This window comes from Dreissena polymorpha, chromosome 3, assembly GCF_020536995.1.
Source record: "Dreissena polymorpha isolate Duluth1 chromosome 3, UMN_Dpol_1.0, whole genome shotgun sequence".
Taxonomy (NCBI): Eukaryota; Metazoa; Mollusca; class Bivalvia; order Myida; family Dreissenidae; genus Dreissena; species Dreissena polymorpha.
In genome coordinates, this window is record NC_068357.1 from 111,741,082 (window position 1) to 111,755,301 (window position 14,220).

General features: G+C 36.1%; 1 protein-coding gene and 1 long non-coding RNA gene across 2 annotated transcripts in view; both read left to right on the plus strand.

Moving 5' to 3' along the window:
* The window catches only part of LOC127872502 (RPA-related protein RADX-like), a 115,024-nt gene that overhangs the window by 81,995 nt on the left and 18,809 nt on the right, over positions 1-14,220 (plus strand). The gene's annotated exons all lie outside the window — the stretch shown is intronic.
* On the plus strand, positions 13,250-14,164 carry LOC127871042 (uncharacterized). The gene is made up of 2 exons (XR_008045067.1): positions 13,250-13,877; positions 14,035-14,164. It is a non-coding gene; the product is annotated as an uncharacterized LOC127871042 (long non-coding RNA).

The following is a 14,220-nucleotide window of genomic DNA, read 5'->3' on the forward strand; positions in this document are numbered from 1 at the left end:
TTGCTTTCAGCCGACTATCCCAAGGATCCCATGGTGAGTTTACGCTGCACTAAGAACGGCTCCTATAGGACGTCAGGTGGCACTTCCCAGGACCACGGGGTAAGTTTGGACAACATTCCCAAACCGTCTGCGAGTTCGAACTGCATCCCCGATGGACCCGTCGTGAGTTCGAATCAAACTCCCCAGACTCCTGGGATACTCTCTGATCACTCCCAGCGAGAGATCAAGAAACTGTCCGATTACTGGAGCCGACAGAGCCCACTAGCGGAGAGTTCGCCGCGACTGCGGAGCAACCGGAAGTCTTTTTTAACATCAAAGAGTGCCTGGGAAAATCATCGCAATCAACACCAGTTAGAAAAAGAAGCAAAAGTCACGACTGCTCAGAGCAAACAGGCAATTTGACATCGGATAATCTTCTGGAATCTCCATTTCCGTCCACGAGTTCGGTTTCAAAATCGCCATCCAGTCGGAAATGGCCGGAAACCAACCATTCAGAAGATCAGACGACATCTGAAAGCTGAAAGCATCACACAACGGCGGCGTCACACAATGGCGGCATCACACAACGGCGGCATCACACAACGGCGGCGTCACACGACGGCGCGCTAAATTCCCAACAAAAAGCGTATTTTTAACGTTAAATTTTACAGAACTATAATTCAGCGTAGTGATATCCGATTTACGTCATTCAAAAACATATTTGAAGTGTAACCAATCAAATTTCTTGCTGTAGAAAAATCATTAATATTCATGAGCAATTACCGCCTCGCATTTGTTTGCAAATAAAGTACATGTCCGTCAACACTCGCCCATCAGTGATGCTATCAGGAGATAGCGACCGCTGATACAAAATCTTCCAATTACCAGGGGCATGTGCTTTAGCAATTAATCCCCCATAAATATAATTTATATCAGATGAAAGAGAATTTTATGACGATTCAATAGATGTTTATTGCATGGTATTATCTTTACAAACAAAGAAATTATGACCGGAAAACTAAGATGACTGTTGGAATTCCTGATAATTCCAGCTGATAAGCCATTGATTTATCGACTGACTGGGGTTGCTACTTCTCCTAAATGTCAACATATATACATTGGGTACATCTACCAACTTTGACATTAAAAGCATTTGAATTTGTAGAAACTGTCACATTTAAAAGCCATTTGCAGAATTTGCATTGGGCTTGCTCAAATAATTAACTTGAATATTGAAAGATTCAACATATACTATTTTCTATTATGCATTATGATTGCATTTTTAACCTTAACATAAGGGTTAAACACCATTAGCGGAGCATTCTGTTTTCTAAGTGTCAGAGTTAATAAATCACATCGCATGGATGTAACAGCCCTATACTTCTAAGAATGCGGAAATGCAATATAATTCTAATTTTATTTCAATTTCATCTTTATGTTCTTACACCATGAAAATGTTAAGTTAAATATGTTAAGACAATATTATGCATGAAAAGCACAATTTCCACGAGGATTACATCCGGTTTCCATCATCGGTCCATTACATATAAGTAACTTGCCATGATTTTATTGTGGAGGAGTACACCGTAGGAACCGATTAGTGTGGTTGGTATGACAAAGCCTACAAACCGCAATGAGCCACTTAAATCATCAATTGATAATGACACAAGTTATAAACGCCCAACTAATTCACAACTGGTCCCATCTTCAGTAAACAATTTTGGGTATTGTGATCATTTTTAAAGTAACGAGAGACTGTTAAGCGAAGCTAGTTTATTTTAGCGAAAGTATCAGAGAAAAAAAGGCTAAGATCGGGTTGATTTGGAGTAGTAGTTTGCATGTTTTTCATGCCCCCGGATCGAATGATCGGGGGTATATTGTTTTTGGGCTGTCTTTCTTTCTGTCATTCTGTCCCAAAACTTTAACCTTACTGTAAAGTTTTGCAATAACTTTTGAAATATTGAACATAGCAACTTAATATTTGGCATGCATGTGTATCTCATAGAGCTGCACATTTTGAGTGGTGAAAGGTCAAGGTCATCCTTCAAGGTCAAAGGTCAAAAAAAAAAGTGGCACATTAGGGGGCGTTGTGTTTCTGACAAACACATCTCTTGTTTTATTTAAAGATTAATATAAAGAAGTCAGACAGACTCACCTGACACAAAAACAAGGAGTCTGAGTATGATTTAAAGGTGTCTCGTACTCCCATTAGTGTTGAACGCTGATTTATTTGTTAAGATAGAAACATACGTGTATTTTTTTGTAAAATATTTTAGTGATGTAAGACATTTTTATGACCATTTTCACCACGTGGCACGTATAAAAATGAATAATAATTAATGTACAATTTTATTAAAATGCATTTTATACATGATAGTGCATGTTTGGGCGATGCCTACTGCTTAAATGAATAATTGATAGAAAATTAAAATGAGTTTCAAATCTGAGAATAAGAATGACTATTGAAAATTCATGAACATAAGCATTTCATTACCCGTTTTGTTTATTTTTTACCTATGCATAGTATCATAGTATGCACAGCATACTCAGTATTGTAGTATTTCCTGTACTAGAATAATCTACATGATGAAAAAACATGTGGTCCGTATGGTCCGCAAATCCGGGCCATATGGTCTGCCAATGTTGGCCGTATAGTCCGCCAACGTGGGCGGTATGGTCCATGGTTTGTATGGTCCGCATACCATATGTAATTATATATTTGAATATAAATATACTAAGGTAAGCTGAATTTACATATTAAATAAATAACTTGTACTTAAACATATAGGCTGTTATTTTTAGCTGTCTTATGACTTTAATTATCAATATTTACATTCAGTAATCTATCAACAAATTTAAAATAATTTTAAGGATGCTCTTTAAGCCTATAAGACAAGTCCATAACTTTTTAACAGGTTTCATCGAGGTCAATTTGTTACTTGAACTGTTTTTTGCAGTGTTATTGAAGTAACCAATATCCCATGTTGACAAACCAAGCTTGGGTCATTCCTGAATTTGGCCTGTGTTTCATCAAACTATGAAAATCTATGAATGGCTGGAATAGCACTTTGTGTTTTAACTTGTATGCGCTTGCAACTGATACTCACTTTTCCTGCAAATTGATTGGTATCTTTCGTACAATTTAGAGGGCAGCCCTAGATTACAGGATAGTATAGCATCATTTCTCTAATTATCATTTTATAGATATAATTATCATCATTGTTAATTTCAGATCTTGATCATTGTCAATGGAAATAAAGAAATAAAGATCCTGAAGCAAATAGTTGATACTTATTTATGATCAAGATCTTGATATATCGAATAACGAAAGTGCTATGATAATAAAAAGCTGGGGTGGAAATTGAAGTTCGCCAATTTGACCAGTATGTGGTACGACTTGATGGCTCAAGACGGGTAACCCTTCGCAATAGGAAGTTCCTACGAAAGTATGTCCCCGTTCAACTACAACCACGACGGCTGTCCATTGATAGTGACCTAGCACTCAGGCCACCTGCAGCAACAACTGAAAATCCCACAGGACACTCCATCACACCAGCAGTGACCCCAACACATGCAACCAGATCTACGCCGGCTGCAACCAACACCGGGATCCCAACTCACTCTGCTCCTCACCCTACTGCGTCACCCAGTAAGGTAACGCCAAGCAGCAGTGAGACACCCAGCCGAGGTAACCTGCAGCAGAGTCGTCGTCAGCTAGCCTATACTGAGTCCTGACAGTCGACCAGTAGACGTTTCCGTGGACACAGGACCAAGTCGTGAGACACCAAACCGCACAACCCCGCCAACGGACCTGTTGTGCCTTCCAGTCAGACGATCAGGAAGAACTAGAACTGCCCCAGAGTGGCAGAAAGACTATGTCATGTGATTGTTGACAAAGACTCATATAGTTGACCACATCAAAGACATTTGCCTTTTCTTGTTGTTAAAAAGTTCTTTTTTTTTTCTTACTTTATAAGGGAGTAGACCTGGTGGGCTCCAATGTTCCCAGTACTTTTTGTTATCAGTCTTTGTTTCAACTTCAGTTAAAGTGTAATATTATTTCATATGAACATTTCATACCCAAAGACTTGGGGGGAGATACAGGATAGTATAGCATCATTTCTCTAATTATCATTTAATAGATATAATTATCATCATTGTTAATTTCAGATCTTGATCATTGTCGATGGAAATAAAGATCCTGAAGCAAATAGTTGATACTTATTTATAGATAGATAGATTTATTTCAGCAAGGAATACATACATGGGCATTTACAACATGTACAATATATAAAAATATCATATACATGAAGATAAATATACTATGATATACACACCAATAATAACACAAAAATGAGTAAACCCATTTTCCATTGTGGTCCTATGTGCTGGGGGCATGACATAGAGTGGCTCTTACACAAAATATTAAACTAAATTGCAACAACAAAAATGACCACATAGTTTAAATAAATAGATTAAAAACTATGCAAATATAACTCATTTATATACTATTTTGATACTTTAAATATTACAGATTATCATTATTAATTATGAGATTATACATGCCAGAATTTTTCAGGTCCAAATCGGGACTTTCCTTACAAAATTGTCGGGACATTTGACCAAAAAGCGGGACACCTAAAACGATCAATCATTTCACCTTTTCTTTAGTCAGTAATCAGTATATTACTTACAAAAACTCTTAATTTCTGCCCAATATTGATGATAAATGTGTGTTCAGAATTTCGTGAACGCATACGTTCTCCATTTTCCAGAAGTAAACACACTCCATGAACTGAAATGTGGGGTGTCCCTGTTTGCCTCGATTTGACACCCAATTGGTGCAGGGATATCCCCTTGAACCTATGTATGAGCGCATTGAGCACTATTCTTATTCAACCAATCGTAAATTAACTCTAAATTTAGAATATGTACAAACTATTTTCTGAAAATCCGTCGAAAACGAAAGGTAATTTGTGAGAAACATCAATGTGTATTGGACAGCATTCAATTTGTTTGATGTACAAAATCGGTGTTTTGACAGGTATTATAACTTTGGGTTTTATAATACACAGGATAATATTATTGTTGTACTTGATTGGGCCATGAAATACAAACGCAGGCAGCGTTTATTTCTGTACGATACATCTTTGGATAGCAATTAGCGACTCCTATCATAAAAACACCATGGTGTGAATGCTGATTAAATCAATAAGTTGCCAATAAATCGCTGATAAAGTGTCAAAAACAACACTGGTGCACTCGAGTAGTAGAAGTGGGTTGTAAATTGGGGGCAATAAAGGGATTAGCGATGGTAAGTTTTAGCCAGGGATTAGCGATGCAATAACTTATTCTGGGTGGTTTGGAGCTTATTTTGTAACACTTTGGTGAGACTATGGTACCATATAGAGCAAGCATAATCAAAATGACATTGAATCAAAGACATGCCAAGAAGTTTCTTGGTTTCTTGGTTTGCTGAGAGTGATATTCTTTTTTTTTCTATATACATATTTTAATCTGAGTTTGGCCTTCTGAATGACTTAACGAGCCATGGTTTCAAAGGACAATGTTTGATCCAATTTAGCCCCTAGTTATTTGACTGAAGATGTAGATTCAATAGTGGTACCATTACAAAAAATATCGAGAGAAGGGTTTGACCTGATTCTATGCCTAGAACCAAAAAGACTAGACTCTGTCTTACCTAAATGCAGAGACAACTTATTGTCAACCAACCACTGACTAACCAGATGTAAATCCTCTTTCAATAACCTTTCAATATCAGTTTTACACTTACCAGTCACAAGAATACCTGAGTCATCTGCATATAGGAGGAGCTTATTTTTAACCACAGCAGACATATCAATAACATAGATCAGGAAGAGCAGGGGACCTAAAATTGACCCTTGTGGAACTCCACATGATATTGGGGCTGTACCGGATATCATCACTAAGACCTGCTGCACTTAATTTCATGAGGAGTATAGAGTGATTAACAGTGTCAAAGGCCTTTTGGAGGTCTAGAAGAATCATTCCTAAGACTGATTACCTTTATCCATTTCCAACCTGATATAATCAGTCAGATGTATGAGACAGGTGTCCGTTGAAAAACTACTTCTGAAACCAGACTGAAATTTATACAACAATTTGTTAACCTTGAAGTATGACTCAACCTGGTCATATACAACCTTTTCATATATTTTAGATATAATACTCAAAATAGAGACCGGACGGTAATTACCAACAGAGGTTTTATCACTTCTTAAAAATAGGAACAACCCTAGCAGACTTCAGATCATCTGGAACAACACCCTGTATAAGAGATAGATAAAGAACATGAGTAAAAGGTTGAGCAATAATCAAAGCCCCATCTATCACAAAACATGAGGGCATACCGTCTAAACCTGTCGCTTTATTAGAACTAAGCTGGTTTAAATATTTGAGCACTTGGGTCTCGGAAACCAAAGATAAAGAAAAACTGTTAACAGCTTTTTCACCAAAGCTAGCATAAAAATTAATGACAAATGATTTTCCAAACTTAAGACAACTAGTTGGTAATTTATCAACAAGCTTTGAGGCAACTGTAGTGTAAAAATGGTTAAAAGAATCTGCAATAATTTCCTTATCAAAACATATATTTCCCCAATATAAATGGCAAGTTCTTTTCGAAGAACATGAACTTAATTGGAAACACATATTTACCATGCCATATAAAGCAACTATTGAAAGCACACTGAGAAATTTTCAATATAAATACATACATAGAATTATAGCTACAAATAAATATCTCTTTAAATGCAAATTATCTAACTCAAATCTGTGTGACTTCTGCAGTGAAAACATCGAAACTATAGAACATCTTTTTTGGGAGTGCAAACACATCCAGCCTATTTGGAATCAACTAGCATCTTTTCTTGAACAACAGCAACTAAATGTTAAACTAAATTTCTTAAATGTAAGCTTCGGTTTTTACTCATTGAAATCAATAGACTGTAATAATATTGTGAATTTTATTCTTATAATGATGAAATATTTTATCTATAACATGAAGTACAAAAAACAAGTACCAAATTTTAATTGTTTTATTCATAGTCTAAAACTAAAAATCCAGATTGAGAAAGAAATAGCCCTCAGTAATGACACATTACAAAGCTTTGAACAAAAATGGAATCGGATTAAATTCTCATAATGTTTGTCCACTTATATACATTTCACTCTAATGTTAGTTTATCTTTATAAAATATTTTTGTATATTTTTTGTTCAATCTTATAAGATCATTGTGAATCTACAACAAAACACACAAATCCAGTATGCTTTCTTCCGACTTTATACAACTCATCATTTTTCATAACTATTCTTCTGTTGTTCTTTTCTTTTCTCATAAAAAAAGATATATTAGCATATCTTGTATAACATGTCTGAACTTTATTGCTTAGTACAATCACTATGTTGTATGATCATATACATGTATACATTGTATGTATTATATTGAATAAAAAAAAAAAAATCAAAAAAAAAAAAAAAAAAAAAAAAAAAAAAACATATATTTCCATCAATGTTAAGACAAATATTAGAAGAGGAAGATCATCCTTTCTTAGATTGTAAACGAAGATTCTTAATAATAGACCAGAGTGACTTTGAGTCATTTTTGATAGCTTCAAGAGACTGTAAAGAAGTTTTCTTTCGCTGTATCAATTAAGCATTTACACTTATTTTTTAATAATTTAAATAATTCTAAATTTTCAGCACTTTTATCAATTGTGGAGTTACTAAAAGCCTTGTCTCTTTGGTTGATGGCCTCCAAAATGTCAGAATCTATCCATGGTTCAGTCCTTTGTTTAATTCTCATTTGTTTAATAGGACCAATATTGTCTATCACTGACATAAATGTATGTTTAAAAAGATCCCAAGCTTCAGAAGCATTGTCACACAATAAAACCTGATTCCAATACGTAGCCAAAAGGTTCCCTTGAAAAATCTCCGTCATATTTTTTCATTGAATGTGCTGAAATGTTATTATGCGATCCTATGAATGATTTTGATACCTTCTGGGTACAATATATCATGTGATGGTCACTGAAAGTTGTGAACACCAGACTGTGAAATCTTCTCTGGGTCCGAAACTAGAACCAAATCAATGGTGGTAGAAGTGGTGTTGCACACTCTTGTACTATTACATATTAATTGTGTTAAACTAAACATATTGATAAAATGTTTAAAAGCTGACACAAGAGCACAAGATCTAAATTTAGAATGATCTGTGTTGAAGTCACCCAAAATTACAGTTTCATATTCAGAAAAATGGGTACTAGATGATAATACACTTTCAAATTTTCCATAAAAATAACACTGTTTTGGTGGTCTGTAAACTGCACTGCAAAGAATTGGTTTACACTTTGGCAAGAGTATATGAGCCATGTTGCTTCTAATTCTGCATGCTCCAGATCCCTGCCACTGTTGAACGAACGTAGATCAATACAGGATATAAGCCCTAAAGGTTTCTTTTAGTGTGTTGATTTCCAATAATTTGTCACTAAATTCATACAGTTTTCAAACTCTTTCGCATTAATTTGAGACAATGTCTCAAATTTTTCCTTAACTGCAGCATGAATGCTTTTAATTGTGCCATATTTCTCATCTAAGTCTTTTCCAAATGAGCTAATTGAGCTTGACTGCCATATCTAGGTCATGAGCACAAGATGATTTCATGCTGAGAGCCTGTCTTTTGCATGAAACTCTCAACCACTTAATTAAACAGTCAATTTCTTCAGAGGGTGTGGCATCCATGTCTTTACAATTTCTTTGAAAACTAACTTTCCAACATTGTTATTTTTGTGGTTTATCTGTGAATTGTGTTAGTCTTTATAATGCCAAGTCCTTTCTCAAGAGAAACTTGGTGATGCTCAGGGGTCTAGCTAGGCTCAAAATTTAGGGAGAAGTCACTTCTCCCTAAAGCCAAAATAGGGAGAAGTGGTAACATTTATGGGAGAAATGGTACATTTGCGTCATAGATCTTTTCATGTATTTCAATTTATAAGATAATCAGCAAAACTTGTAAAAACAAATCCATCTTTCTTACATTTTATTTTCTTCAAATGAATATAATTATCAACAGTCAACAGTAGAGCATGCATACGCAGAAAATCTTAACTTGAATGGAATATGATAGTAAGTTAAAATAATAATCACATAAACACAACTTCGGTACAACATACATAAGTCAATGAAAAAAAATAAATAATAAAAAAGCATAAATTGTGAAAGAAATTGGTTCTTGATACACAAGTCCCAGAAAAAATAAAAATTCAAGCAATACAGCATACATTTGAATACGAAATTAATACTACACGTCAAGCAGTCTCTAATTATTTTACTACAAAGTCAACGTATTTCTTTGAGAGTCTCTTCAAATTTTAAACAATTTTCACTTTCCTCTCCTTCCATAATAATGGCCAGTGCCCTGTTAAAGTCAAAATTTCTGAGCTTTGGCCCATCTTCTGAGATGCGCATCAGGTCAACCAGTGTGGATTCCTTCATGCTTGTTCTGTATTTTGATTTAATCCTATTCTGGGTGCTGAAACCCCTTTCACACTGCACACTGTTCATAGGAATCACAATGCAACATTTCAATAGTGCAGTCATGTTTGGAAGATCTCCAGCTTTCATCAGTATAGTTGTCACCTGCACAACACTGAAGTTACTGTAACTGCCTTTAACCAACCTTTTGTACAGCATGAACTCCGTTATTACATCTTCCACTTTTGAGATGTGCCTCACAAAGTGGGTAGCCAGCTGTTTGATCTCCTCCATGCCATAATTAACTGGCGACTGAGTCAGATGTGCAGATATTTTGAGGTATGATCACTTTCATACACTCAAGAATTTCTGTCTCAATCAACCTGTTTTCATTGGCCACATTCAAATCTTCTACATACCCAACTGTCACTCACAGCATTGTACAACACCTTTACCCCCTACCATTTCACACATGTTGTAACCGTCTATCTCTTAACCTGGTGGAACCATTTTTCTATCGGTGTCCCTGAATCCTCTTTGATCATTATCTAAGGGTCTCTGGTATTAGCACATCAATATAATTAAAGACAACTTTCATTTTTACCAACATACATGAAAGATAAACAAATGTGCATCATAAAACATATTAAATATACTTTCATAACTTGACCCTTAGGTTACACCAATCACAGCCGGGTTTCGCAGAGCCGTTAGAGGTGTGGACAGGTCCTTTGCATCAGCTAGCTGTAAGAATAAAACTGTCTGGGTAATGCTCAACCACAGATAGTAGAGCTGGTTTTCTACTCAGCTTGGGCCATCTTTAAAAAATTGTTTGTTTGGCATAACCCGACCCAGGTAAATTTGGGTTGGTAGGTAGGTAGGTCTTTTTTTCTGACATTGAACTCCGACATATACCAAACTGAAAGGTAATTATCAAAAATAAAGCTCCAAGTCTTCTGGCGCATGAAAGGAAATTGGTAAAGATTTTTCTGCACCGTCCGTATCACCGCACGTGTATTCGTAAGTCTATATTTTTATAAAGAACATCGAAAAATATAATATAATCGACGAAAAATACTTTATCCGAAAACGAGAGTCCGAAAAATTGTACGCATTTTACACATGAAATAAAATGTGCATATCGTTTGACTACAAAAAATGAAAACAAGTAACCTAGCAAATACGTAATTAATATACTATTTGGTTGACATATTACTTTACAATTGCATAGTTTGTGAGTAAAAAACAACGAAGTAATTATAACATTTTAATTTCAATCAAGAACAGAAAGGTGTAACATCTTCGACATGTAACTAATTATTTAATGATCATCCTTTAATTCAGATCAATAGACGGTAGAAAGTTGTAAAGTGATCAGCTTAAAAATAATTTTTTGAGTGTTACGCTTCTTTTCAATTTCTTATTTTTTATACAACTTTTGCCATCGGACGTTATATTGCAGGCAGACGACAATATCAACTGTGTATTCCATTATCTGCGCATGAATGACCCAATATTACCCGATAGCGAACTCAATGTTGATTGGCCAGCTACCATATGCACTTCAAAATATTAATGGAAACAAAGAGAAAAATAATTTTAAAAAAACAATCCGGATTAAAATGGCGGATGTTTTCAATGAAATTTAATGAAATTTTAGCATATTCACAAATTATATTTTTCTTTGCCAAATTCGCTATATTTCGCAAATGGCAAACGACAGCGCGAGCCCTGTAATGTGAGCATTTATTCCAATAATAACACGTTCGCAATGCTCCCGCAGGCGTTCGCCATTTGCGAAAATATTGAGAATTTGGCTCAAGAAAAATCTAAACTGCGACAATGCGAAAATGTAGTAAAATTTCGTTGAAAACATCCACCATTTTAATCCGGACTAGTTTTCTATATCTGTCTCTTTGTTTCAATGAAAGTGTTGCCAATTCGAACAGTTAACGAAACCCGGTCTGTACCCGATTAGACATCGCTTGACCTTATTGTTATTGAAGTGCACATGGTAGCTGGCCAATCAACATTGAGCTCGCTTACACATGACATAAAGTTGTTGAATGAAACTTGAGAACGGGTGCAGCCATCGGATAATATTGGGTCATTCATGCACAGATGTTGTATAATTTGAATACACATTTAATATCGCAATCTGCCTTCAAAATAGCGGCTGGTTGCAAAGTCGTATAAAGAGATAAACAAATGAAACAAAACGTGACAATACCCATCAATAAATATTCCTAAGCTGACCACTTTTTATCTTTCTACCTAATATTTACTGATCTGAATTAAAGAGTGATAATTAAATAATTAGTTATATGGCGATAATATTACACATCTCTGCCGATTTCCGAATTAAATTGAACGGTGATAATTAATAAATTTGTTTTTTTACTACCAAACTATCCTGAACGACAGCAGCGTATTTTAATTAAAAGGATACGAGAAAAAGCAGGAGCGGTGTAATTGTATTTAAAGTCTAATTAATCGCATATGCATATGTCATATAAATACGCAACTCAAATAAATACCGGTTCGCGTTTTGTTCATTGCTATTCTAGATATCATTGAAAGAGCATTCACTTAATTGACGCAAATAACTGGAAAGGATAAAAAGGGGAAAGGAAAAATTTAGCAGAAAGAATTTGAGGCGAGCAAAAAAAAATTTTTTTTTGGAAAGTAAAAAAAAATTAATTCAGTCGGTCCGATTTTAGTGGGTCGATCGGGTTATGCCAAACAAAATAATTTTTAAGGATGGCATTACTTGCCTGTTTGCAGAATGCAAGAAAGTCTGGTTGTGTAGCTTTTGTGCCATTTGCTCTGCGCACAGTTGGAGTAGCTACAATCTCCGATGCATCCATCAGCTTCTGTGCTTCCAATTTCTTTGAAGTAAAATAGATATCTCTGACCTTGTAAAGTACTGTTTTGCTGGTCGATGGTGGCTTTCATTTACAGGGACCCTCTGTTGCTGTAGGGGAGTCTCTGACTTCCACAGCTGCCATTATTGTGAAAGAACAGTGGTATAACAAAAAACATTATTCCATGTAAATATTTTCAAAGGCGTATAATTAAATTTGTTATACCAAAACGATTGCAAAGTTGTATTGTTTTATTATTTACAGCTATATCCACAGTTATTATTTACACGAAGTCGTCGTCTTCTGAGCCAAAGTCATATTTAAATGCTGACTTCGTATATTGGTTTGAGGCTGGTCGGCGCTTGTTTACTTTCTTTCCTTCCTGTTTAAGTTGTCTGTAACCCTCTGGATTGCATACATTGTCAGTTTTGTTGGTACATTTCCTTTTTATTTATGTTTGGGCCTTTTCTTGAGGTAGATGGTCCTTGTTCTTGACTTTCAGGCTGTAATGTATTATCCATGTCCTCGCTGTCAGATGAAATGATTACAGTATTTTGATTCCCCATTCTGTTGCCAGTAACTGTTGTTCCTCACTTTGGCAATTGTCATTTTGCGTCACTTAACCATGAGGACAAAGTGTCAGCCCTGCTTTACATTGGCATAATCTTGTCGCACCATCTTCATCTGTTGTCAGTCCTTCATCTTCACCATGTTCACAATCTCCCTGAGGAGGAGGCCCTTTACTAGAATCAAATAGTGGAGTTGTATACTGATAATCTGTGGCGGTCACGAGCGGATAGACTTCTGCCAGCAGCTCTCCACATTTTTGGTAAACATCCCCCTTTGTTTGAACTCGCCACATAATCTCTGCCAAATGGCTCTCAATCTTCCCCAATTTTGTCCCCACGATCCTGCGAAAATGGTCCTTGGCATGCTTCCACGCCCCTTCAATTTTGTTGGTATTGACAGAGATGGTCTGGCCTGTTGCAATATCGAGGTATTTCCTTTTTATACGCCCGTATAAAATACGGGACGTATTATGTGAAACCCCTTGGCGGCGGGCGGCGGGCGGCGGGCGGAAGGCATCACTTTGTCCGGACTCTAATTCAAATTGTATTCATCCGATCTTCACCAAACTTGGTCAGCAGTTGCATCTAGTTGATATCTAGGCCAAGTTCGAATATGGGTCATGCCGGGTCAAAAACTAGGTCATAGGGTCAATAAGTGCATTTTCAAAGGGGCCACTTTGTCCGGACTCTATTTCAAATTGTATTCATCCGATCTTCACCAAACTTGGTCAGCAGTTGCATCTAGTTGATATATAGGCCAAGTTCGAATATGGGTCATGCCGGGTCAAAAACTAGGTCATAGGGTCAATTAGTGCATTTTCAACGGCGCCACTTTGTCCGGACTCTAATTCAAATTGTATTCATCCGATCTTCACCAAACTTGGTCAGAAGTTGTATCTAGACAATATCTAGGTCAAGTTCGAATATGGGTCATGCCGGGTCAAAAACTAGGTCACAGGGTCACTTAGTGTATTTCAAGCATTTAGCATGGTGTCCGCTCTCTAATTGAAGTAGTTTTCATCCGATCTTCACCAAACTTGGTCAGAAGTTGTATCTAGACAATGTTTAGGTCAAGTTCAAATATGGGTCATGCCGGGTCAAAAACTAGGTCACAGGGTCACTTAAACCATTTCAAGCATTTAGCATGGTGTCCGCTCTCTAATTGAAGTAGTTATCATCCGATCTTCACCAAATTTGGTCAGAAGTTGTGTCTAGACAATATCTACATGTAGGTCAAGTTCAAATATGGGTCATGCAAGGTTAAAAACTAGGTCACGAGGTCACTTAGTGCATT